The following is a 26,629-nucleotide window of genomic DNA, read 5'->3' on the forward strand; positions in this document are numbered from 1 at the left end:
TGGAGTAGAAACTGTGGATTTAAAGTTTCAGATTAGTGAACATAGCTTTAACATTTGCCTTTATTTTCCAAAGTAATCAGAGGTGTAGGTAATAATATATTTAAGGCAGAAATCTTTTTTAAAATGATTATTATTATTATTTTGACACGTGGTTGTATCATATGGTTTTTATTTTCCACATTATTTTTCTCTTTGGAGAAGCTTTTTTTTTTTTTTTTATTGCAGAGTACAGTTTTCATATCCATATTTAAGACAAAGTTTACACACTGTAGTCCAGTTGAAGGTCAAAATTTTCCCACACCATCTATTTGTTACACCCTTCCGTACAATTCTGCTGCAGTAGTCAAACGCCATCATGTGATGTTTCGAGTTCCCACTTTCATCCCTTCAGTGTGAATCCTCCAAATGTTCTGCATGAATTAAAATTATTTTATTAGTATTAACCAGATCATTCAAAGTCAAAGGAATCCAGAATAAATATATAGACTGTGTAACAGAAATGCAAAATTATCAAAAATGAAACACATGAAAAATTCAGATTGCAATTTATCTGTATTTCTCTGTGATGTTCAGAGTTAATCCATCCCGATAAACCACTGCACGAAATATGATTGAGAATAAGGGGTTAGTGTTGACAACTCACTGGTTCAGGAAGCAGGTTCAGGACTCTTCAGCTGCTGTTTCATTTAATAAAATGAAATCTTGGATGTTGCCGCCAGGATATCTACAGACCTGATAATCTGCGGTGTTGTATTTAAATTAGAATCCTGAATTACAAATACCTTCTGTAATGTATAAAATGTCCCAATTCACTGACTGCCACAATTGCATTATTGATAAAAGAAAATAATAGACATGATTTCTTAACTGTGATCTTGATAAACATACATTTAACTGATAGCTATTTTACTTGTACTATATTTATATGTATATTCAAAGTACACTTATAAAAACTAGGTTCTTAGTACTGTAACCTTTTTCAACATAAAAATATATTAAATAGAAATAGATGTGATAGATTTGCTCTTTTTTTGCCCACAAAAAGTTCCAGAGACGTGAATTGTATATTATCTCGTATAGTCTCCTCTCTAGTTCTCTGAATGTTATGTGACACCTCCTAGGGAATACACATTATAAATGTTTCGGAGTGACTAGTTTAAGAATATCATACGTTTATATGGATATATATATACATATGTGCCTATACGTGTAAGCATTGCTGTTCTCTATTTACATGCTGAAAAATTTTCAGTTGGTAGTTTTTCTTCTTCACATTGTAAATCTCAGTAGCTGAAGATTTACAAACTTAAGAAATGCAGATATTTTTTCCAGATATTTTTGTAACATTTGTGATTCTTCATATATTGGGTTGAAATTAATAAAGTTGTCATAGTTCTAGAATATTTTACCAAGAGGAGCTAAGCAGATTGTTAAAGGACCTTAAATACAGACAGTCAGCAGAGATATCACATCATAAACAAAATTAAAGTGTCACCAATACAAGAATGGAAACTTCACCAAAAAGTTGTTTCTTTGATATGTCATTGACATGAATAAGCTTTTGATTTGAGAGAAGCTATGCAAGAACAGAACAACCACAATGGAAGTGTCCAAAGAAGGTAGGCTGTGTGGTTCAGAAAGAAACGGTAAAGTTTTGCTTGGAACACAAATGGAAATAGAAAAAGGAAGAATGAATTGAGAAAAAAGAATGCAAATTTGGGATATAGAAAGAGTGAAAAAAAAAAAGAGAGAAAACAGAATGAGACCAAAAAAAAAAAAAAAAAAAAAAAAAGGAAAAAAAAAAAAAAAGAAGGAAAGGAAGAAAGAAAGAGAGAGAAAGAGAGAGAAAAAGAAAGAAAGAGAGAGAGAGAAAGAAAGAGAGAGAGAGAGAGAAAGAAAGAAAGAAAAAGAAAGAAAGAAAGAAAGAAAGAAAGAAAGAAAGAAAGAAAGAAAGAAAGAAAGAAAGAAAGAAAGAAAGAAAGAAAGAAGGATGCCTAGAAGGTACTTCTAGGACTCATCAGCAGAGTCAAAGTTGACTGTTGGCAGGACATCAGAACATTGCTGACTTTCTACAAGCCACTGCATTTGTGCAAAGCAGTCATCACACTCATTCTCATGTAAAAATGTAGTAGATTACCATAACCCGCTTGGGTTATCTTAGCTGATTATCTTAACTGGAGAAGCAGTTAAGCAGTAAAAGATTGCAAGGTTCCTAAAAGAAAGAATCAGCAGTACTGAAAATAAACTGTTAAATTAAGTGATTGCCATTTTTGTCTAGGACTTGTTTAGGATCTGATGTTACTTAGTGGTTTCATTAATAACTGCTGGAAAAATAAGTTTGATTTAGAAATTTTCCAATGACAGAAAATGAGTTAAAATATTGCACACCTATGCATTCAGTTACATAGGAGTGAAAATAAAGAAAGGCAATGAAAGGTAGATGAAAAATCATTATATTGAAATAATGGCATGAATAAAAAAAATATAACTTGCTAGGTTGAATTGATTCTTATTCTTTGCAAAGAATTACTGAAGTAAGCAAATGTGATATTCAGCTTTTGAACCTTGAATTTATCAAAGTATTTCCAGGAGAACCATGCAATTTCTAACACCATTGCACAAGAACCTAGTGTGATTATTTTACTACTGTATGTAGTATGTAGTGATTATCCATAATCACTGAAGTTAAACTTGTACTGAATCCGAAGAAGGGAAGAGCAACTAAGGTCCAACTGAGTGGACCTTAAAGGAAAGAATTAATAGAGATTGCCAGAGTTATGCAGAAATAGTTCACATAGATGCTCCAGAGAGCTCCAGACAACTCAGGACCATGTGAGAACAACAGGCAGAGCATGCCTGCACTCCAGGAAAGATGTTTGTCTGATTTTAAGGGCTTGATAAACACACATAATGCTTGTCTTTGTGGTGCTGGCATGTTAGACTGAGTGAGCTCGAAGATTCTTTCCAGAAAAGGTAGCAGTAACAGAATAAAAACGAATGGAAACAGTGCCTGTATAGGTTTGCAGGTTAACATCTTTTCCTCTTTATGTGTTTATTAGCTGTTTAACAGTATGTAATCATACAGCATAACTGAAGAACTTCCAGAGAAATGAAACAACTCTTCCTCACATCTAAAGTCTTTTCTTAAATGAAATTAACTCTCAGAAGTGGCAGTATTTTTTTCAAGTAAGACTCTAATCTCCCTCGTTATGCCTTTTCATCACCACCATTAGATAATCATGGGAGAATAAGATTTCACTGTTAGAAATGCTAAATTCAGATTTTCATTTATATTTGTTGAAATAAATATTTTAAAATATTTTTTTTTAAATAATGAAAAAGTATGAACAGAAAGAATTTTTGGATGCTGTAATTTATGACTTCATAGCTGACAGATTGGCTGACAAAGATTGGTGATGCTATGGATAATATATATGAACCCATCTGTGGGAAAAGAAACGCTTTGAATGGCAGTTTTGGAACCTCTCTGCTAGACAAAGGTACTGGCAGAATGTTAGAAACATCTGAGGTTGAATGGTGAGATACGCAAGTGAGTCTTAAGAGGAGTTACTATCGTATTGAACTTAAAGAATTTTGAGTGGGCTGACTTGTTCTAGAAGGCTTCTCATTCAATGGGTCAAAGTGAGACTAATATATACATAAGGCAAATCACAAATGCACAAATTTTTTTTTTTCACCAAAACAGTACAGTCTGTGATGAATTACAGTAGTTAAAAGTTATCTATGGAAAATTAAAGGTATAGGAGCTATGCAGACTTGCATTAATCACCCTGGGTTTTGCTGTGCATTGTCTTGTAGTAATGCAATGATGGCAGAGGGCATCCCAACACTACTGGCATCACTGCCACTGAGGCAGTCATCTCTGGTAACTGGACATGTGAGTTTCATAAAACCACAGTCACAGTTCTAACATTTCTGCAGACACCCTGTGAGAGGTGTGCAGATCTCCTAACAGCCACTCTGGAAACAGTTGTTCAGGCAAGGCCTGTGCTGTCCTTTACATTCCTTTTGTAGCAATGCAACACAAACCACCTGAACTTGTTTGGGAGTGTTTAGGCTTGTAACATGCAGAGCACACATCTTTACTTGTCTAAGCATCAGTTTCCCAGTACGTTAAGTATGGCTAAAAACATGATAGCCATATCAAAACATCAAAACATGATAAAAAAGCTGATAACCACGATTGCAATTTGCAAAAACTTTCTAGAACTCACTGTCCATGCACTTCATTGTGATTTTTTAAAAGTCACAAGTGGAAATATGAGTATGAAAGGGCATATCTTTCAAATTTCTGGAAATAACCACATCATGAATAATGAAATTTCATGACTTTGAAAATGTCTTTGTATTCTTCTAAATCTATTGAATATTAAAAAACAGATTTTTTGCTGTTGTCAAATTTGTTGCTGTTAACAAATAAATTAAGCGTTCTTTAGGAATACTTTGCTCGGTTCTACTGTTTTAGAAGCAGTGTTGGATGCTTGATTTATTTGTGTTATAAAATAATGTTGCTTCAACTTTCAGGACTATAATGATAATAATTAATCCCTTCTACCAGTACTTGGTATTCATTGCAAGAACCACTAACACTAGTGGCATTGTTAAAAGTTCCTAACCCAAATGTTCCTGAGATAGACAAGATGCATAATTTTGGATCAGTGTGTAAATCATTTAATCCTAGATTTACTTGCCACCATTTTCCTGGCTTCTCCTTTAAATGGTTCTCTGCAGAGATTATTTTGGGAATCAAAATGTTAACTATTCATTAGAATGTACTGTGCAAACTTAGAAACACGATGAATGGTATTTTAAGCATAAGCATTTAAAACATATCTGTTCTGTGTTTAAATGTCAGAACAAAGCATATTACAGGAAAAACACCTACAAATGCAAAAATGTAATGAAACCACAAAATATGGGTTAAAAATTTCTATATTTGATCTGGGTAGCAAATTGTAGAGAGAGCAAAAACCCCCTACGCATAACCATTGCTGCCAATTCTGGATCTTCCAAAAAGCAAGGGCAGGATACCAAGTACATGGTTCTGCCTTGTGCCAAGCAAGCATCTATGAAAATGTCACCTTTATGCAAGTGAAACACAAAACGAGTAGAATCTGCCCTTAAATGTGAGGGGGAAAATGTTCTGAAAATAAACAAAATGCTTTTTACTGCTAATTAAAACATGAATCAATAAATATTTTCAAAGTTAAATAATACTGTTCCTCTCAAGCTGAGCACCAATCTGCTGGGCTGCAGCCAGGAGAGAATCTTTTCTAGCATAGTTACAAACAACTGATGAGTAGAGTGGAAAACAGAAACACGAATACAACTTTCACAGTAATTCAAACCAAACTGCATGATTTTCAGGTATCATTTAAAGGTTCTTTACCCTTTCCACCTATTTGCATAGTGGTCGGCACATTGCTGGGAAGATAATGACCTACAGCAAGCAGTCAGACTACTGGAATTAAGATGTCAGTTTCAAAATAAACACCAGTTGGTTCAACAAAGCCTGCAGCTAGGATTATGTAGGGGCTAGGAAGACATTTAAAACCCAGCTGAAGCAGAGTTACTGTTTCTGAACCAAACACATGCTGTAGCATCCCACTTTACTATAGACTTACCAAACTGCTGTTACTGATTACTTGAAGCTGATTGCTAAAACTAGGCTAGGAAGATGCTCAAGATACAAGACTTGTTTTAGAGGCTGAATCCTATCAGATTCTCTTTTCTTGTCCTCTCGGACTTGAAATCCTTGGTTTTCTCACAAACATTTTTTTCATAAGTGGGGCCATGATTAGAGAAGCTGATCCCCAATGGCTATCATGTACTCTTGTGGCTTTGTGTATTGATTATGGGATAACATCCAGAGTAGAGAAGGTATAGCTGGGGCAGTAAGGGTCACTTGAATTATTGAAAAGTGGCTACCAAGATTTCAGAGGTTTCTTTGTTTTCTCTCTTACACCTATTCTGAGCAGAACAAACAAACAAAAACCCACAGAAATCCCTCGATTCTCAAAAGAATGCAAAAGGTCCCTACACCTGAATTGTGGGAACCTTTAAAGAACACTGCATTCCCTGATAAACTCCATTTGGTCTGTTTCTCTCTTACAGCATTTCTTAAGAAAAACTATGTTTCAAAAAGCACAATAAGAATACAACATTTAATTAAAAAATTAAATAAATTGTAAGCTTGTTCTAATTAAATGCGTGTATATCATTTGTGAAAATGAAATGACCTGGCATGTCCGAAGCGAAGTAATGATCCTAGAAAATATCATTTGCCATAGTACTTACAATTGAATAACTGATTAAGCAGGTTTGTCTTAAATGTTGATTCTGTGATTTACAGAGGTCTAGGTCTTAAGCACATGTACATACTTGATCTTGTGCCATTACATCCCAAAGGGTTATTATATATCAATTATTCCAGGCACACTAATTGTATTCTATTTTATATCCACAAGACTAAGCAATGTCAAGTTGTGTATGTGGTACACTAGATTTTCATCGTCAATATTCAACAGCCCAGTATGACTGCATTACAGCTCAAAAAATCTTTGCAGTCACTGTTGACATTATTTCAAATTTCTGGATTGCATAACAGCCCTGACAGAGGTTCCTGGACTACCTACAGTACTTGATATTTTAAAGTTGTTTGTCCAGCAGAAAGTTAACAAGGAAGCTACTTCTAAGTCTTACTGCCAGGCAAAAGATGAAGGATTCAGTTCTGTCCTGAAACACTGGACTTATTTCTGCCATGTACAGGAGTGTTCTGATCTCAGAACACTCTGGACAAGGATTTATTCAGTGTGTGCCTACACCTGATCTCCGCTATCAAGAAGACAGGACTTTTACTTTGCATCTCTACCATCTCTCTATCTTGGATGTTTCGGTTATGCATGCCTACAGCTCTACTACTCCTTTGTGGGTAATGTGGGAGTATATATATCCGTATATTATATGCATATAATGAAACACTTGGATGGTAGGTTTTCTTTTCCATCACTTAGATGGTGAGTGCTGGAAAACGCTGTGCAGTATGGGGAGTCAGGTGGTAAAGGAATGTGAAGAACAGTGAGTGGTAGCAAGTAGTAGTTACAATCAGTGGGTTGATGGCATGGGCTAGTGGACCCTTATCTGACTACCATTTCTGGATATGTTTGTGCAACCTCTGCTTTGGTGTAGCTTATGGTGCAGCATAGGAGACAATAACATGGGAGCACTTTGAGATGGATGGTAGACCACGCATCCCACAAAAATATTTGAGAATCCTATTCATCATTGCAGTTAATCATAATATGAACACAATTAAGGTATACTGAGATCTAAGTAGTTAGATCTATTTTTAAGTGAAATAAAAAATGGAACTTGCTTTATCACTGCCATAATTTACATTCCCTTTGTGGTGAATTGCAGCAGGATGCAAAAGAAGCTGCATTATATAAGCATAAAATACAGAATGGTAGAATTAAGAGCAAATTAAATTTGTTAACTTTGCTTTAATGGAAACCTTGAAGAGCCACTGTAACTACTGCATGCCAGTAGAGATAGTCTGGAGAAGATAATTATATGAATAAGGTTATATTATTAGAAAGAGCACTACTATGCTTCCAGCTGCATAACTTCAAACATACTTAATGGTACTTTCCTTTCACTGTCTTTTGTTCTTAAGCACAGGACACAAGCATATAGATAAATATGCCCACTGCTCACTCTCTCATTTCCCTGCTGTTCGATTTATTAAAAGTATGCAAGAACATGGACTAGAACACCACGCATTACATCATTTCCTTTGTAATGTGCAAGGAGTATTTACAATTCCTGTATGACAGTTCCTTATTTAGTATTAGTACTTTAACTTTTGGTGCTTTATTTTCTTTTACACATTACTTCATTTCACTCCTCCAAAATAGGTTCAAACACAGAATGAAGTGTGATCTGATAGATAAAATAAAAGTTGAAAATGGGAGGCCAAATTCATTTTTGTGCTCTTTGGAATATTCATAAGTAGTAGTTTTAAATAAGCGAAATAAGAGAAACAGTCCTAACCTTACTCAAGGGACTATATTTTGAACATAAGTAAAAAGAAGATTTCAAAGCATTTGCTTTAGTGTCGTGGGCCTTATATGTTCCTCACACAGAGTAAGAGCTATAGAACAACATCTGGAAGTTATAAAATAGAAGATATATATGAAACCAAATTTAAAATCATAGAATATAATAATAGAATCAGCAAGTTTGGAAAAGACCTCCAAGATCATCCAGTCCAACTACCACGAGTATTTCCCCACTAAATCATGTCCCTTAGTACAACATCTAAACATTCTTGAACACTTCCAGGGATGATGATGCCTCCCTGGGCAGCCCATTCCAGTGTAGTTGTAAATTTTGTAATGCTAAAACTAATGCAGTTTGATCATTATTAATTCAGACTATTTATGCACTGTTTCTTTACTTACTATCTACTTTTATACAGTCTCTGCCTCTTCTAATGAATGGTTAGTTACTTGGTGTTTGACTACTTATTCAGTGTATGATCTCTTATATTAGTATTTGCTTCAGTATTACAGATTTCTTTGGAATTTTGATGTGCCTATTAGAGCATCTTAAGGATATAAAAAGTAAAGGAATTTATCTTCACAAAGCTCCTTGAAGATAGATGGTGTTATTTTCCCTGTCTGTGGGTGAGAATGTGGAGAACAGAGAAATAATTAGCTTAGTTCAAAAAAATACAGCTACTCTGGGAGAAGTAGAATAGGATCATCCAATGAAGGACAGCACTATAATGCATATATGCAGGAATATTAATCAAATTATTATGGGAAATACATTATGTTCATTTTATTGATTAATTAACCAAGAAAATAAAGATTTCATGTTCTGAAAAGTTTCGAATTAAAATAACATTGGAATTTAATATATAGAAGTAGATACTTTTAGAACTATAATCTTTCTGGTATCTGAAGTCAAATCACTAACTTTTTATGTGAACCAGGGTTGGTCCACATATGAACATAATAATTTCATACCTCATTTTTAACCACAGAAGAACTGGACTATCTGGACTATTGCTTTCACTTCTAAAACTAGAGCCTAATGTTTGGACTGCTCTGCTTTGTTGTATCTTTCCTCCTTGCTTCTTCCTATTCAACCCTAAATCCCACTTTAACCTTCTCTTAGTGGTATATAAAAACTGATCCTTTTTCCCTCTGAATGTGAAATTCGAGCTTTTGTTACTTTCCTTCTCTTCCCAAGCTTTATTTTAGCATATTCTGTGCAGGAGTTCTGTAAAGTAGCTTTCTTTATTGGAAGCAGACTATGCAGAGACAAGACTTTCAACTCAGTTTTTTGTGTTTTTTTTTTAAATTTTTGAAGTTATGCTAATCTTATACTAATTTCAGCAAGCACATCAGATGCTAGTTACTTCATAAACTTGACAGAACTATGACTATGAGCTGCTTTGCACTTAAACGTCTGAACAAGTGATGATGGGGGATGAAGTACTGGATCTTTTGCTCACCAATGCAAGGGAGCTGATTGGAAATATTAGGATTGGAAGCTGATTGGACTGTAGTGATCATGGAATGATTGGAGTTCACACTCCTGAGAGATATGGGACAAAGTGTAAAATCAGGAAACTTAATTCTAGGAAAGCTGATCTCATCTTTAAACAACAACAACAACAAAAACAAACAAACAGCAACAACAAAAAAAAAAAAAACCAACAAAAAACCAACCTGGGAAACTGTCCTCAAGAACAAGGGAGAGGAGCGGTGCTGACAGGTCTACAAGGAATTTTTCCTTACAGCTCTCCATCCCCAGGTGGAGGAAGTCAGGAAAGGAAGACAAGAGGTTGTCATGGCTGAACAAGGATCTGGTCATCAAAATGGACAGCAAGAAGAAAATGCACAGGCAATGGAAGCAGAGACAGTTACCCTGGGAGGAATATAGGGATGCAGCTAGCCTATTTAAGGATGGGATCAGGAAAGCAAAAGCCCAACTGGAAATGGACTTGGCAAGGGCTACAAAGAAGAACAGAAAAGGTTTCTACAGGTACATCAACCAGAAAAGGAAAGTTCAAGAAGGCATACCCCCCTAGTGAGCAAGACAGGCAGGCTGGTAACAAGGAGAAGGCTGAGGTAGTATATAATTCTTTGCCTCAGTCTTCACTGGCAACTGCTATTCCAAAAACCCTCAAGCAGACTGGACAGAAAGTAGGTAAAGGGAGAACAACTTGAATATCCATAAGTCTACGAGCCCCACTGAAATGCATCCCAAGGTCCTGAGGGAATTGGCTGATGTCACTCATCAACTCTCCACAATATCTAAAAAGTCAAGTAAAGTCCCTGGTGACTGGAAAAAAGGCAATCTTGCACCCCTTTTTAAGAAGGGTAGAAAGGATGACCCTGAGAACTACCAATCTGTCAGCCTCATCTCTGTGCCAAGAAGGATCATGGAACAGATACTCCATGAAGCAATGTTAGGGCACACAGAAGACAGGGACATGATACAAGACATCCAGCATGACTTCAGCATGACATCCACCCTGACTTAACTGGAGGCCTCCTATGATGGCAAAACTGTAACAATGGACAAAGAGTCACTGATTTTATCTTTCTGGACTTCAGTAAGGCGGTTGATGTGTGGTCCCCCACAACATCCCTCTCTCCAAATTGGAAAGACATGGATTTGATGAATGGACTGTTCAATGGATGAGGAACTGGCTGTGTTGTTATATTGTATTTATTTATTTATTTTGAGACAAATTAGCAGATTACTGGGTGGGCATCTGGAAATTATTTTCTTTTAAAAAAAAAAAAAAGCTAAATGAAAAGTTTAACTATCACTGGTTTTCCATTCAGTTTTCAAAGAAACCTACCAATTTGTCTTTAATATAAAACAACTTTTGAAATAAATATCTTTACCTACCTTGATATCTTTCTGACATCCTCCTAAACTCTCCAGAATACTGGTTAAAAAGTGCACCAGTAAATCAGCCTGTCAGCAATTTTGTCTCTCACCACAACAATTCAAAGATTTGCCTAAGCTAGATCATTTAAAGAAACCACAACTTTTTAAAAGAACATCTGCTGCTGTAATTTATAATGTATAACATAGCCTCACACCCAAATTTGACAGAGTTTGATAGTGTATTCCTATAATAGGTTGTGATAAATTCTGTCCTGGGATGCTGCAAACAAAGCAGCAATAAAATACTAAGATATATAATCACAAATTTAATGAGGAAAGGAAAAATAATCACTCTCTTCTTTGAATACTGAACAATATGATGCTATGCAGAATCTTTTTTAAACTGCCTGTTTCAATTTTAAGTATGTACTGGTTTCTCAGGACATAATTTCCTGAGATTAGTGAATATGAATGAAAGTGCTAAGTGCTGACAATTTGAATTCTCACTTCCTTTAACACTCAAGTGCTAAATATTGCCCAAACTTTTGCTAAAATGTTAAGTATCTATCTTTTTTTCCACAAGTAAATTACCATTGATTTGAAGATTTGACAGCTATAGCCATAGTATATAGTAAGAAGAACAGTTAGTGTATCATAGTGTATCATAGTGCATAGGAGAGGTAAGCTTCAAATCATGACGAGAAAAAACAACTCACGTTCATAAGCAAAGGAATTGGTCTACTTCTGAGAGAGAATTAGAAAGTCAGTGTGAGATCACAATGGGCAGAAGGATCAGAAGATCAGAAGTATAATGGGTAGTTGCTTGTAGTCTTCATTGATAAAATGAATTCTTGCACTTTTTTTAGGTGGGGGGAGAAAGGGAAGCTGAGGAATGTAAGCATTTCCAGGGACTAATTCTCTCTGAACATCTGTCATCAAGTCAGTCACTTTTGTTACTAAAATTCTTTGCATGGTTTGATTTGTACATGCGTGGTGTAGATGTACTGTAAGAGGAGGAAATTGGGAATAGGAAGCCTATAAGGAGATCTGCAGAGGTAAAGTGGATTAGATGAAGCCTCAGCTTGCATTTAGAGAACTGCTGTTTGTACTGTCTGGCTATTAAAAGAGTTTGCTTCAATGCAATTGCACTAGAACTTGCGTACCTTTTTCCTAGCTTCCTGCACACAGTCAGGCAGGAAAAAGTCTCTTCTAATGCACATGAACAATAATGAGGAGTAAGAAAGGAGTTGGTGGAAAGCGGGTTCACATTTTTAAATGGAAAAGTTATCCACTCAGCAACAAAGGTGGTGAAGTTCCCAGTTTGAAAGTACTTTACAATCAGAGGCCTCATCAAGAGAGTCATTTTCAAAAAAAGCACCACACTCCCTCATTGCAAATGAATAAAAAGCTGAGAAAACAAGCAGAGAATAAAGCTACTCTCAGCCTGGGGTTGGCTCCGTAGTGTGGCCTAAATCAATCCCCATCCTTTTTTATGCAGAGTGCACTTACATGCTGATGTGATGGCACCGTTTTATACAAGAGGTCTCAGGTTTGGCAACTTATAAGTGGCTTATACAGTTCTTAGATTCTTTAAAGAATACCTTTTCCATAATAAATACAACTATATACTGTAATTATTAAGTAAGATTCTTCCCATTACAAAATGACAGTTCTATTTTCGTATTTTCTTGCTTTTAAAGAAATTGTACTTCGAATCTCATGATGATTGCTGATCACTATATGTATGGCATAAAATAATGGAAAGGTAAATGTTATCTAAAGACCAATGCAACAGACTATACAACGTTCATTTTCAGGGCTTCCTACCCTTAGTACACAGTGTAAATAATTCAGTACTGTAATTAATTTCAATAAAAATTGTATAAAAATATTTGACGTGAAACTTCAAAGTTTTGTTTCCTTTCATTTGCCTCCTTGAGTCTTTAAGGCCTTCCAGCTCTTTAACAAAATACTTTTTCTGAAATGACAGTTTAAAGTCTCTCATATTTAAATGTCTCCAAAATTATGCTTGAAGAAAAATACAAAATATTGAAAAGTGTGATAAAATGGAAGAAGTGTCACCACAACTATATGAGTATATTTTAATTTGCATTTCTGCAACTCATTTTAAAAGAGCTATCTTTTCAAAATACAGGATAGGTAGCAAATGTCCTAAGAAGCAGGTAGTACAATTGTGTTTACCCTGAATTATGAGTTTGCACCTCTAACTTCTTCATATACTGGTCTTTGTGTAAGAATACAAGAATACAAAGATACAAGGTTAAGACTGTGCAAAAGAGTTTATCAAATTACAGCAATATCCTGAGGTTTTTCTTCTAAACAGAAAACTGACTCATCGATTAAGAGGAAATCTAATGTAATAACTCAAAATATTTTAACATATCTTATTTTAAAAATATCTTTTAAATGTGACAGTACAGAACCATAACATGACACTCCTACATCAAGTTTTAAGTGATGTATAAATCAGATGGGTGACAAACACCAGTAGCACTGCATTTGTTGCTCATGATGTTCATAAACCTTAGTTTAGGAATGTAGATATACAAGAACTGTCAGAGACTGCACTGCCTCAGCTACTGAAGATGAATACACCATGAAAAGGACAAACTTTTTTTATCTGTTCATATACTTCTGCTACTGGAACTAAAAGATGTTTGTTCATGGTGTGTTTATTTTCTTGGTTGATTTTTCTTTTATTTTTTTATTTTTTTGCCTGTTTTTGAGACAGTCTGCTTTCTATTTGGAGTTTACAAAGGAAGAATCCATTCATACATCAGAAAATAACATCCTAAGACTGTATCCTGGTTATCAGGTTTGTGGTTACTAGATTGGGTACCTATGTCACTATTCTACCTACTATTGCTGTTACTAGAGAAATACTAATGAGCAAAAACAGAAGATATTTTCAAAAGTCTTTCTTTTTATGAACTTCATATTTTCAGAAAATATTACAAGGACTGTAAGATTCAAATCTAATTTCTACTTCGGTAAATCTACTCTATCAAAAAACAAAACAAAACAAAAAAAAAACATAATTTAAAAACGACAGGGGAACAGGCAGTGAATGTCTGTGTTTAAATATCATAATCTGCTTTTCTTTCTACTACACAGGTAGTTTTGTAGATTGTGCTGCCTTCCTATACTAGTTTGATATTCATTTCCTAGACCTCATTTTCTTGTGTGATTCAAGCCATCAGGTGTCCAGATTCTGTGACAGCAATTTTTTGAAGTCCACAAGTTGCTCAGCTCCCACTTTTAAACAAATGACAATAGGCACTAAACTATAGGCACAAACCTTATGGGTAATAACCTATAAAAGGTTTGTATTCCAATAGAAATTCTTTCAGTAACGGTAGTTAAAAACCAAATAGCTCAAATGAGTCCAGTTTAAGACAAGGTAAACAGCAGAATCCACTTATTTACGTGATTTTAAATCTGTGCTACAGCACAGAATATTTACAGTGGTAGAATCAATGCCATATTTGCACTAATAAATTAATATTTTATGTTCTGTTCCTTCAAAATGAAAGTTCTAGAAAATTTAAGTCTATACAGATATACGAAATAACTTGTTTTTTATATATATACATACTTGATTGTGTATATATACATGAACACATCAATGTGTCATCACACTTACGTAATGTAATTTTAACTTCTGGAAAACAGGAGAAAAAAAAAGATTTCTATCATATACTTACTTGTAGCCAATATCGCATAAGATCTCTGTGATATACTCTCCTTGTGATGCACTTGTCGGGATTCTCTAAAATTTTCATATAGGTGCCTGTGAAAGACTGAGATGGAAAGCTTGTAACTTTTATTCTTCCTTGGCTCTCTCAAATGAGTCTTTTCTGCATAGGCCATTGTGTCAAAACAATCTGTGAAGACCAAGCATTATATTATAATTGTTTGAATTTTTAACTAGAAGCTGAAGAATATAAGTTCTGTTCTCACAAACACACGTTAAAACCTGCATCTGGTGACAAAGCAAACTCACATGGGACAGGATTTACTTCCTATCCCTTCCGACTAGGACATGAAGCAATAAAGGGTTCAGAGAGACAGGGAGCAGAAGATAACCTTAGCTCACAACCCTGCGATGAATATTTTGTGCTCAAAGAGTCTGAGACTAGTTTTGAGAAGTCCTAATTTTGAATGCTGGAACATTTTCCAAGCACATGCATGACTCTCTCCACCCAGCATAGTTTGTGTGAATGTTATCCTAGTATCCTGCAATATAAGAATTCTGGGGGAGAAAAGGTAAACATACCTGAGAGATAATTATCAAATGCATTGTTAACTGTATAAGAGGAATGTATCTGTATAAGCACAATGTCGAATTTCACCACTGGGCAAGAAAGTACAATAGCTTTTCCCTACTTGTCGGTTTACATTAATTTATATGAGTTTATATGAGTTTGAGCAAGTTTTCAAGGAAAAAAAGTATTTATGTTGAATTTTAATATAAAATCTTAGATTCTTGTCTCCTATCTTCAAAGAAAAACTCTTTTTATAAAGGGCCTTCCTAAATGAGTGGAGCAACATTTACAGAGCACCATTTGTGCATTCAGTAACAGTCCTCACACTGTCTGTTAAATGGAATTGGCCTTCACTTCTGTTTCTGAATGTGATGAATGGCATCATTCAATAATATATGTTTGTCAAGTTGCAATCTTGTGCAGTGTTAAGCACAGTGTTAAGCAAGGTTCAGTCTGCATATAAAATATACTCTCTAATTAAAAAAAAAAGACAGAAAATGAGAGGAAAACTTTGATATAGCTATATGCATTATCAAAACTACGGAAAGGATATTGTTTCACATTGGGTTGACTGTACATAACATAATGAGAAGAATTGTGCCTTGATATGTAAGATTTTAATAAATAGTGCCCTTATTCATACCTAATCCTCTGTTATTTAGTAAAATAGGCATAATAACACAAGAAGGAAGACAAATACTATTTATTTGCATGGATTAAGTAGTAAAAATGCAGGACACTGGGCATAAATGCTTGGCTTGGGATGAGGAACCTGTTCTGCCAGCATTTTCAGAATGGATGAGGAATTGTAGTTCCTAACACAGAAGTAAATTTTATTATTTTTTTTCTTTAATGAAAATTGACAAGACATTCATTTTTCAGTAATTTCCTGATAAATCTAATTTGTTCAAAAAGTATTTAAATAAGACTGTGATCTTCTGTAACAAACAATGAGAATCTATCAATGCTAATCATTGCTGTTTAAGACACGGTCATGGTAAACCACACAAAATGCAATTAATGACATATTGAATGGATCAAACTTTATTTGCACAAAATCTACTCTCTCAGGAGCATTTTCTATTAACATTGCTTTCTGCAAGTGATAGAAGATTTAACCTTGGTGTATCAGATAAGTCGTTGATCTGTCATCAGACTTTTTCCTACCTCCCACAGCACTGTGCTTCAAAAGTTTGTTTGGAAATGAAACCAAATTCTATGTTTCCTCTACAGATGGTTGACCTCTTTCAGTTAGTGACTGCATTACTCATTTAAACAATTATACAGGTCAGAATAGTGTAATCTAAATTATTTAGTCTCTGGGTGTTTTTCAGACACCACTGACAGTCCGAGAGGATCCAGCTGCTGATTGTACCTGGATTTGAACTCCACAAGATAACAGAGTTTTAGTTAGGGTTTTTGGTCATGATATACAAAAATACATACAGTGCTATCAGCTATTCCTGACAGACCACAAAGATGGTAGGTATAAAAACATGCAAAAAGTAAGATGATATATTCCTAGACAAAGTTTTTAAAATAGTTTTTACTTCATTTGAATAAAAATTCCTGGATGCTACTTCCTCATGCAAATCTTAAAAATACCTTTTTGTTTGTTCCCCACAGGGAGCAATTCAAGTCTACCAAACAGACTAGTAAAATATTATGATAACCTTTTCTATCCTAATTTGTACTGGAGGCTGTGTGTGTGCTAGGATCAACATTAATTACTGTATAACATTTCAGCTGTGTAGTTCATAGAAATGTCAGGGAGTTAGCTAAAGGGGATGCAGGGTCCTGATAGCAGCAGGGGGTAAGTGGCCTCAGTCATTGTGCAGCATGTGGATGATGGGAATTTGCAAAAATAGAATCCATAACGGAGGTGTTAAAGCTAACTAACCCCAATAAAAAGTTATGTTTCACCAGGAAAACCATCACATAGATAAAGTATTCAACAGCAATTACTCACTCTTTCTAATAAAATTTAAGTTATTAAAGTCTAGAATTCAACAGTCAGCAAAACAGACTGCAGTAATCATTCCACATAATAAGAGATCTACTTTGTTAAAGTTAATATATCAGTTTGAATTAATGCATTTTAAATTCAGATTCCTTTTGCAGCTTGAATCCAAACTAATTACAGGTTTTAAATTGTCACTAGTAGGAGCTCAGCCAAGGCATATTTCCTCTCTTCTTTAGCTGCACCCTGAGAATTCATGAATCAATTTTTTTCTGGGTCATGACTTTGCCCCGCCAGGAGCAGAGAAAACCCTTCAGTGTGAAGAAAATTTAATGGCAGAGATCCCAGTACAGACAGAATTTGCACGCAAATGGCTATGAAGTAAATGGCAGGGGAACTTTCCAAAGCATGAGAAAGAAACCTTAAAATCATTTGTAGTAATCCAAACAGCAATGAATTAAGCAAATACCTTTAAGCACAGCAGTATCCATGTCTGTCTTGGCAATTTGGGATTGTTGGATGATTTAGGAGGGCTGCTTTTGCAAGCCTTTTTTTTAAACAGTAGAGGTCACCTTAGTACAAGTATCTTCTAAGAAAACAACCACAACAACAACAAAAAACCCTTTTCTACCCAGACAATTAACACACATCAAAACTACTCACAACTTCGTTCCAATGTTTTATATACATTAAAAAAACCTCAAAACATATTGTTCATTTAATTTAATTATATATATGTGTGTGTCTATGGAGATTTTATGATAAGAAAAGAGGATTTCTCATAGTATGCTTACAGTTTTAATCACTGATCTACACATATAATTCATTCAAATATCTGAAAATTGGTCTTTGTATCTACCACAGGGAAAAACGCAACAAAGCAATTTGTTCCCTGAGAGGAGATCCTCAAACATAAATTGCATCTATCAAAATTCTCACACTTTTGTTAGAAAATAAAAATTCAGAAGCTTGACAGATCAGCAGAAGATTTGTTTAATTACCATTACATATATCCAGCTTAATAAAAATTGACAAAGCTTTCTCTACAGTATTTGTTTTCATTATGCGTCTCCCTTTTATCGGCATTGTACCTAACATCACCTTGGAAACTGCTTTGTGGAAAATCTCTACAAATATTGGGGTTGAAAGTAGAAAATTATTTGACAAATACTTAGAAGATTCTATGCATAGCAAATGAATTTTTGTAATCATGTAAGACCCATCAGAATAAATGCATTGGGTAAATATGGCTATTTAAAGTGTTTTTATAGTTCAAAAAGAATCATGAAAAATGGCACACAATAAATTGTTTCACATGCAAACACTCAAATATTCTTAAATATTAAAATACTGATTTGTTTAAGTTAGCAGTGCTGTTGGATTCTGGATTTAAATAGTGTGAAGTAACTGTTTCGGCACTCTTTTCCTCCAGATAAGGTTATTTAAAGTGTTTAAATTAAAAATCTTAGTCAATATCTCAAAAATTATTATCTTTATATGTTGTCATTTCAGAAATGAAATGCCTGGGATATTCTTAAATGCTACATTACTTCTAAATCACTCTATTAGATTTCCTGCTTGAGTGGTTTTTGAAGAAAACATTACATATATATTTTCTTTCGATTACCAAACCACGTTAGACACAAAAAGTCTACTTGAAACTAGTTTACAGTTTAAAAACAGGTCTAATAGCAGGTGAATGCCGAAAAATATGCAAACAAAATGGCAGACATGAATGACTTCATTTAAGGCATAATTGCTTCTCATCAACCCAAGAAATCATGCAGAAACAGTCCCTGTTTCAGCCAGTCAGAGAGAGACTGGAGAAATCACTCAGGCATAGAGCCTAAATGGAAGGTCCACTCCTGGGTCTTTGCCAGACAGCCGATCCACACACATATCCACGCTTGGGGACAATAGTCCTTAGAATCACAGTTCATCATAACAGATAATTATAAAGCAAGTAAAACAATAAGGTACATTGGTCTTTCAATATATGGACTAATTGTGGACTAAGGAGGTTTGCCTGGGAGGCATAAAACACACCCCTCTGTGGTGAGGCGATTTTATTGTGGCGAGGAGTTTTATTGTGGCATGAATTTTGTGGAAGGGATTTTAGGAACTGGTGAGTTCCATATGTTGTTTTTTGCTGTACATCTTGGGCATGGAGCCAGAGTTTCCACACATGCAGCTAGAAGCTGTTTTAAAAAAATAATAAAAAATCTTCCTACTTGCCCCTTTTAAATGTTTTAAAGAACAAGTCTCTCTTTTTCTATCAAAGTCAGTAACCACAATTATTTTCCTCTTTTAAACATAATATTTCAAATTGAACAAGGTGGAAAGAACTATATTGGTCTTTTCAAAAGGAAAATATGTTAAGATTATATATCTTATACATTTTTCACAGCAATAAATTCATAGCACCTGGCTAAAACATTCCCTGTAACTATTGTATACTGTTTCTTTCTTGGATTGTTTGTAAAGACAAAAAATCAGGGGAGAAAATACATATAATTCATGACTGAACAGCTTTTGAATCATTTAAAAGTGACTTTCTGTTTTATGCTCAGCCAGTTCTTATTCTCCTGCTTAAAACGATGACAAGCAAGCAAGCTCTTTTATAGCAAATACAAGTGTTAGTTTCTGGATGCCATGCAAAGAGTGCAAATGCATAAGAAGGCTGACCTCTAGCACTAAGAAACAAGTACTCTATCTCTGCAATTTGTGCAGCCCCACTGCCAGCCAATTAACTTGAAGTTGAGTTTTGACTCAAACTCATGACCCTTCAATCCCCACAGTCATGTGTTACATCTGGTATCATTGAATTAGTCCTTCCATTTTGGCTTTTTTTTTTTTTTTCCTTAACCGTCCACTTTCTTTCTGCCAATTTTATTTTTTTTTTTCCTAACCACTAATGATAACTCAAGAAGCTTTGTACACTATCTGGATATTTGTTTGTTTTTGAGTAGAGCTCCCTTAGAAAAAATCTGGCATACATTTTTCTTTTCTAAGAATACTATTCAATTCTGCATTTCATGATACCCTTTTTTCCTGTTCTTTCTATAATGGTGACCATTACATCATGTACCCTGAGGGCTGTGCTTAAAAAGAGAAAGGATGGTGAAATTAGCAAAAATAAAAGGAACTCCCTGACTTGAATTCACAAACTGTGCTTGTTTTTGTTAAACAGAACAAAATCTGCAGTGACGGTAGCAAGTTCAATAACGTGTAGTGCATACGTTTTCGCTCAGCTACAAAGCACCTTCCTTAAGAAATGCTTATAAAATATTCAATGTAAACCACTGAAGAGACTCATATTTAATAGTATTCCCCAATCTGTGAGTACATTTCTTGATTTAACTTTAATGTTTTTCAGTGCATTATAATTTGTTACCCAAAACTTGCTTTCATCAAAATTATTTGTAAAATTGTGTTTTAAAAATTCTAATGGAATGAAAGGAATTAATTAGCTGATTTTGCTCAGCTTTTCAGAAGTTAGACCTGGAGAATCTGGAAGAGTTGAAAATACATTGCATTAGATATTTTTATCCAGTACTGCTTCTCTAAGAATCCTTTTTATGCTATCGAAGCACAGCGCATGGTAACTACTGTTAGCAATGACAGACAATTCCAATGGTGAGCATGTACTCAATCTTCAGTGCTTAAAACATTCCTTTTTTCTCATCATGCCTACACTGGATTTTCTCACTCAGCTACTGTATGTGCACTGCTTCATCCTTATTGTCAGTGTGCCTCCATGTAAGTCTTCTCCTTTCCTTTTGAAACTAAATGTATCGTTCCTCATATATGTGCGTGCATGTGTATATGCAAAATCGGCTGAACAATTAGTATTCAGATGCCAACAAAAGTCTATGCAGATGTGATAAAAGTAGTCATATTCAAATTGTTTTTGTGCATTTACAAAATACTGTTGTGACTACTGTATGTAACTACAGTAATGTCATTGTATCATACATATTAAATTTTTAACTGTCAGAGTAAAATAAATGATACATTACTATTGAATGATGCGATATTTAAATATAAAAGCAGTTGAGTGCCCTATCAGTTTCCTCTTAATATTTTGCTGGTACAAATGTTTTTCTGACTTCTAAATCACACATTTGCTAAAATGAGCTCTGCTAGATATCAGTTTGAACACAGGCACAATGTGTCTCAGTCAGATTCATAAAACAGATAACTGAACTAGAGTTTGACTTTTGACATCAACAATCTGACTTCAATATTTCTCCACAAAACGAGACTTCTGACTCTCATCACTGTTTCAGTGTGATGGATAGCTTTTCAGCTGCTGACAGCAGTGAATGTAATAAATGTAATCATCCATACTGGAGGCTGAATATTTCTGTTTTTTAAGTTTTCCATCTTGTGCATTAAGAATGACAAAGTAACACCTGCAGTATTACAGTCACTCCTTTCCTACACAATTGAAATACAAAAATGTTATTATAAGTTGTCTATGTATTAGTAGTTCAGTGCTAAATAAGCTTTTAATTACCTACATTCATTTTTTACTCTAAGAAGCACTTGCAGAAACAGAGCTTAATTTGAGCTCTGTTTGACTTCTCTGATCATCTGGGTTTCCATTGTCATTGCTTCATAATAATTTAATGTCATATATAATGACCTAAAACCAGGGGAAACTAAGGAAGCTGCCAATGAGAACTGATCTAAGTGTTCGTGTGGAAAAGCCTGATTTGTTACTGCCAACAACATTCAGCATAGCCTCTAACTGGGCTAGTGTTCCCTCGCTATCTCATTTTCAAATAGTCCTTCAGCAGAAAGTGTAGCTGCTTAATCAGACTATTTTATCTACCACAATTAACAAAATGAGTGAATGTATATATTAGCAATACATTAAAATAAAGTATTAAAATGATGTTTACCAATGGTAGTTAGATAAACATTTTACCATCCTGTTTTTTCATTTGCTTCATGTTTGAGCAACTATTATTATGTTTGTAGCTAAAAGAGTATGGCTGGACCATGTGCCAAATTCAAAATTAGGTCTAAACCTTCATAAATTGCTTTGTAGAGAAATATCTTTTGTCAATGAAAAACTTATTTGGAAGCATATAAAGCTGCAGTTTGCATTTTTGCCAGTCTCTGAAAGCAATGACTTATCTTACTTTACATCTAATTAAAAGTTTATGGAGATGCAATGGATTTTTGTGCAAATTAGAATTAATTAGAGTTATTAAGAAGCCATGAAAAGAAGGATTTGAGAAATAGTGAGAAATATTATTTAAACCCTAATGGAATTCAGTGAAACCCACAGGTCTATTACAGGCCCCTGATTTGCCAGGATCACTGCAGGGAATCTAACATTAATAAGCACACTGGTAATTAAATCATTTGTTACTTTGTCTGTAATGTTGTAATGTTTCACTGATACTCTGTCAGAGCTCTTTGTGCAGATCAGAGCTAATCAAAGGTAATCAATTTTCAGCATTTGAGAAATCTGTAAATGATTATACATTCATCAGATCATTTAGTGGAGTGCAAGGAAAGTGCAATGCAATTAATCTTCCTGCATGAGGAGGAATTACCACCACAGAATTCAACAGTTATAATTAATTTCATTGTCTTGCTGTGAATTTTGATTGCTTTTCTTTGGACTGTATAGTACAAATGATGATTCATTGCAAAGTATTTGCAAAGCAAACACACCAGTGTGCTATGCAAATTAAAGTAGCTGTATAACAGATAGGTTTCAAACTTCCTATTTACTCAGGGTTGTTGAGTACTAATTTGCCAAATAATTGCTTGTTAACTTTATACACTCTTCCTCTGAATATTGAGATTGGTAACCAATATAAATAGAAAGCACATGCTGCTTGATATCTCATGGTAAGAATCAAAAATACTAGTTAGTACTTAAATTTGCAATCTACTAGAAAAAAAAAACAAACATAATTTTCAACTTATCTTTAATCTCTCTCTCTCTCTCTCTTTTCTTTTTTCTTTCTTTTTCTTTTCTTTTTTTTTTTTATTTTAAATATGAGTAGTATACTGAAAGGCATGAAGATTTTCTACTGCCTTTGCCATAAGAAGTTATTTAAGCTTAAAACAAGCAAAAAATCCATTTGTGATTATTCATCTAATATTTGTATTCTTTTATTATCATTACTAAATATTACATAGCTATTTTCAGGATATTACTGGAATTACAGAAGGTAATATAGAAGCATTTAGAAAATTAGTTTATGCCTTGAAAATCAAACTGTCAAAACCAAATGTTCTGCTCTAGTTTTCTATACCAAACCAGAGCCTACTCGAAGTGACTGGAGTGCTGAGTAGACACATATGCTGCTGTAGATTCAATTACAGGACTAGAATCTAATTTAAGACTTTGGTATAAAACTGAATGGTACAATCAATAAGCATGATTTGCTCATTGTTAGTCAAATGCTAACAGAGATGTTCAGATTTGAGAAATGTCAAAATGTCATTTTAAAAGAGCCAGTTAATTTCAAAAGGTGTTGAACTGGGCCCTGCAGAGGGGAATATGGGAGTAAACATTTAGGTATAAGTGGTAAGAATGTCTAGTTGCTGCAGACTATGTATTTAACATGTCAACTGAAATTAAGTAATTTCAATTTTATTTTAAAAACTGTAATAGATAACAAATATTAGGAACCGTCAGAGGATGTCTAGTTATTCATTACTGACAGCATTATCTATTAGAAACTATCTGACTTCATTTGTGATCAGCTTAAAAGTTTCATTAGAAAGGCAAAACAATATAATCCTTCACTATTTTGTTCTGTAAAAATGAGATTTGGTAACAGTAACCATATGTATGATTATGTATATATGTGTATATATATACTTACATGGTTACATATTATATACATGTACATACAAATTTTTAGTAAGCCAATTCTTTCACTGCTAAATACAATCGTTATGATAACACTGTAAATAACACATGAGGTATTTAAAAAAAACAACAAATTTCAAAGACAGCATGAGGATGGAAGTGCAGTTTCCCTTCAATATTGAATAGTAAAACTCTGTACAGCTAATTTGAGTAAACACTAATGGAGGACAGAAAGAGAGATGTTCAGATTCGAAGTGCCAAGATATGTTGAAGTTTAAGGTATTTGTACCCTTCTCTGTTTCAACCTACTTGTCCATGACTAAGTGAAAGGAATGAATGAAATTCAGTGCTTAAAGTCAGAAGCTGAAATTACAGACATGCAAATCCAGAAATAAACTCCATTTTCAGGACTTAGAGCTCAAGAGAAGAGGATTCTGACTTCTTAAAAGTATTCTGATTGTTCTCTACAGGTTGGAGAGTGTATTGCAGGTTGCATCACTTCTTATAACAAAAAATAAAACAAAGCCAAAACTTGAAATTTATAGTACAATAACTGTGCACTGCATACACCTGAGGAGTTTGTGCCATTATTGGTTTAAGAATTTTTTTGTTTTGATATGTAACCAATAGTTTCTCCATCTGAATCCCAGTGAAGGGTACAACTTAAAATAGCTAGAAAACTATTCTTGATGGATGTTGGGTTTACAACAGATCTACAGTCTTTTAATGAAAGATCCCAAGATGAAAATATTGTTCTGGAAATCTTAGAAAATGGGTTCTTTTTGTAAAATGGGGTGCAGTCACTGTTACTAATTTTTGGCTTGCAAACTGATTCAGACTATCCTGAACTTGAACTTGTTCATTACAGCTGTAAGACAAAACTACTGGGGGGGAAAAACAAACAAACAAACAAACAAACAAAAACATTTATGTGCTTCTCTATTTCTTTAATATTCATACACAGCGTAGAAATTTTTTTAACTTGTGAAGTTAAAATGGTCCATATTTTACTAGGGATGAAGCAAGAACAGCTTGCATGATACTATTCAGTCCAGACTGGAGCTCTACAGAGGTCAAAGAAATAAAAGAAAGATGTGAGATATAGAAAAGTAAAATGAAACGTAGTGTCTCATAAATGCACACAAGCATATCCTACATCTCCCTAAGTAGCCACAGATGCTTTTACCCTTGTCATCTCACAAGGAGAAAGAAAAACTACATCTTCATTAACATTCTTCATTTTCTCTAACTGTAGAGTAGACTTCAGATAGTTAATACCTATATGCTGTGAAGAGGTTGAGAATGATCAATTTAGTGTTACATGAAGAACATTCCCCAAATGCACACTGACCTCTCACTGGCCCTTTTCATTTCACTTTCCTTTGTCATCATAACCTCTGTAACATCATAGAAAACAGCACTCATATCCTCATTCCATGCTCCAAAAGTTTAGCTTGTATGAATTGCACTATGTTTACTTTTTAAAGTAAATTATCAGATATTTAAGTAAATTTTTTTATTATTATGCATTTTATTTTACTTCTTTCAATGATCTTTTATTGTCTAAAGTCTAGATTTCCGCCAAGTTTCTGAACTGCACTTGTCAGAGTATTGCCCACAACTCTGGGATCTTTTGTTGAAGCTGTAGAAATAAAATGAATAGTATAAAAGCTTGATGGCATCTGTGGATAGGAAACTCATTAAAAGCCTCAGGCTTCTGTTTTATTCCTAACCACATTGCCCTGTGGGATTTCAAGGTCTTGTAGGATGAAACCAGCAGGACTCATTACTTCTAAAACAATGTTTAGAGTTCTATTCGTGGTGGAATGCTTCTGCCAGTCAGGTAAAAAACCTAGGCCTTTATCCTTCCTGAGACAATACCAGGCAGCTCAGAAACTGCTTGGAAAAGTCATGCCTTTGAATGCAACTGCAGGTGTTGCTCCTCAAAGACTGTTGGTACCCTCCTATGCACCCTTCAAAGGAATAATAGCAAATTCACTTTGGGATTCAAATGAAGTCTAAGAAAAATTCAAATAATAGGAACAAACTTTTGAGACTTCCTACATTTTTCCCACGAACTTATGGACCATGACTAATACCCTGAGGGCAAAAAAACATCCTTTTTCCCTCTTACATAGGCGTAGAATTCACTATGTGAGATAAATAAGTTTCATGACCTCACCTTGTTTAAGGCTACCAATCAATTACGAGCAAAGGCTACTCACCACAGTGAGAAGAGAGTGTGGTCCCCTGACTGCTCACATTAATTAGAAATAGATTGAAATTTAAGTAATAAAAGACTAGTTAAAACTGCTTTGAAATTTCTTCAGAAGAAATCAAAGAAGTCAAAGTAAAAAGTATTCAGTAGTATTTTGAAAAAAGTCATGGTTCAAATCTTCTTTGTGATCAATATAATTATGAAAATATTCAAGAATATGTGATAGAAAAAAGTAATGCTCTTGCAAGTGTGGACTGAGTTAGCACTTAAAACAGTATCACACCTTTGTTAAGTAGAATTACTTTTACAGATTTTCTGAAAAACTTATCCATACTGTCTGAAAATTTCAACCATTTTATAAAAATGTGTAATTATAATTAATATAT

General features: G+C 34.3%; 1 long non-coding RNA gene across 1 annotated transcript in view; it reads right to left on the minus strand.

Annotated features, from left to right (window-relative positions):
* Positions 1 to 202: 202 nt before the first annotated feature.
* LOC116653522 overlaps positions 203 to 26,629 on the minus strand; it is a 33,275-nt gene continuing 6,848 nt past the window's right edge. Inside the window, exons 2-3 of the long non-coding RNA XR_004307554.1 lie at positions 14,661 to 14,840; positions 203 to 410 (exon numbers count right to left, since the gene is read on the minus strand). This is a non-coding gene — a long non-coding RNA (uncharacterized LOC116653522). The remainder of the gene's footprint in view (positions 411 to 14,660; positions 14,841 to 26,629) is intronic.

The sequence above is a fragment of the Coturnix japonica genome, chromosome 5 (genome assembly GCF_001577835.2).
Source record: "Coturnix japonica isolate 7356 chromosome 5, Coturnix japonica 2.1, whole genome shotgun sequence".
Taxonomy (NCBI): Eukaryota; Metazoa; Chordata; class Aves; order Galliformes; family Phasianidae; genus Coturnix; species Coturnix japonica.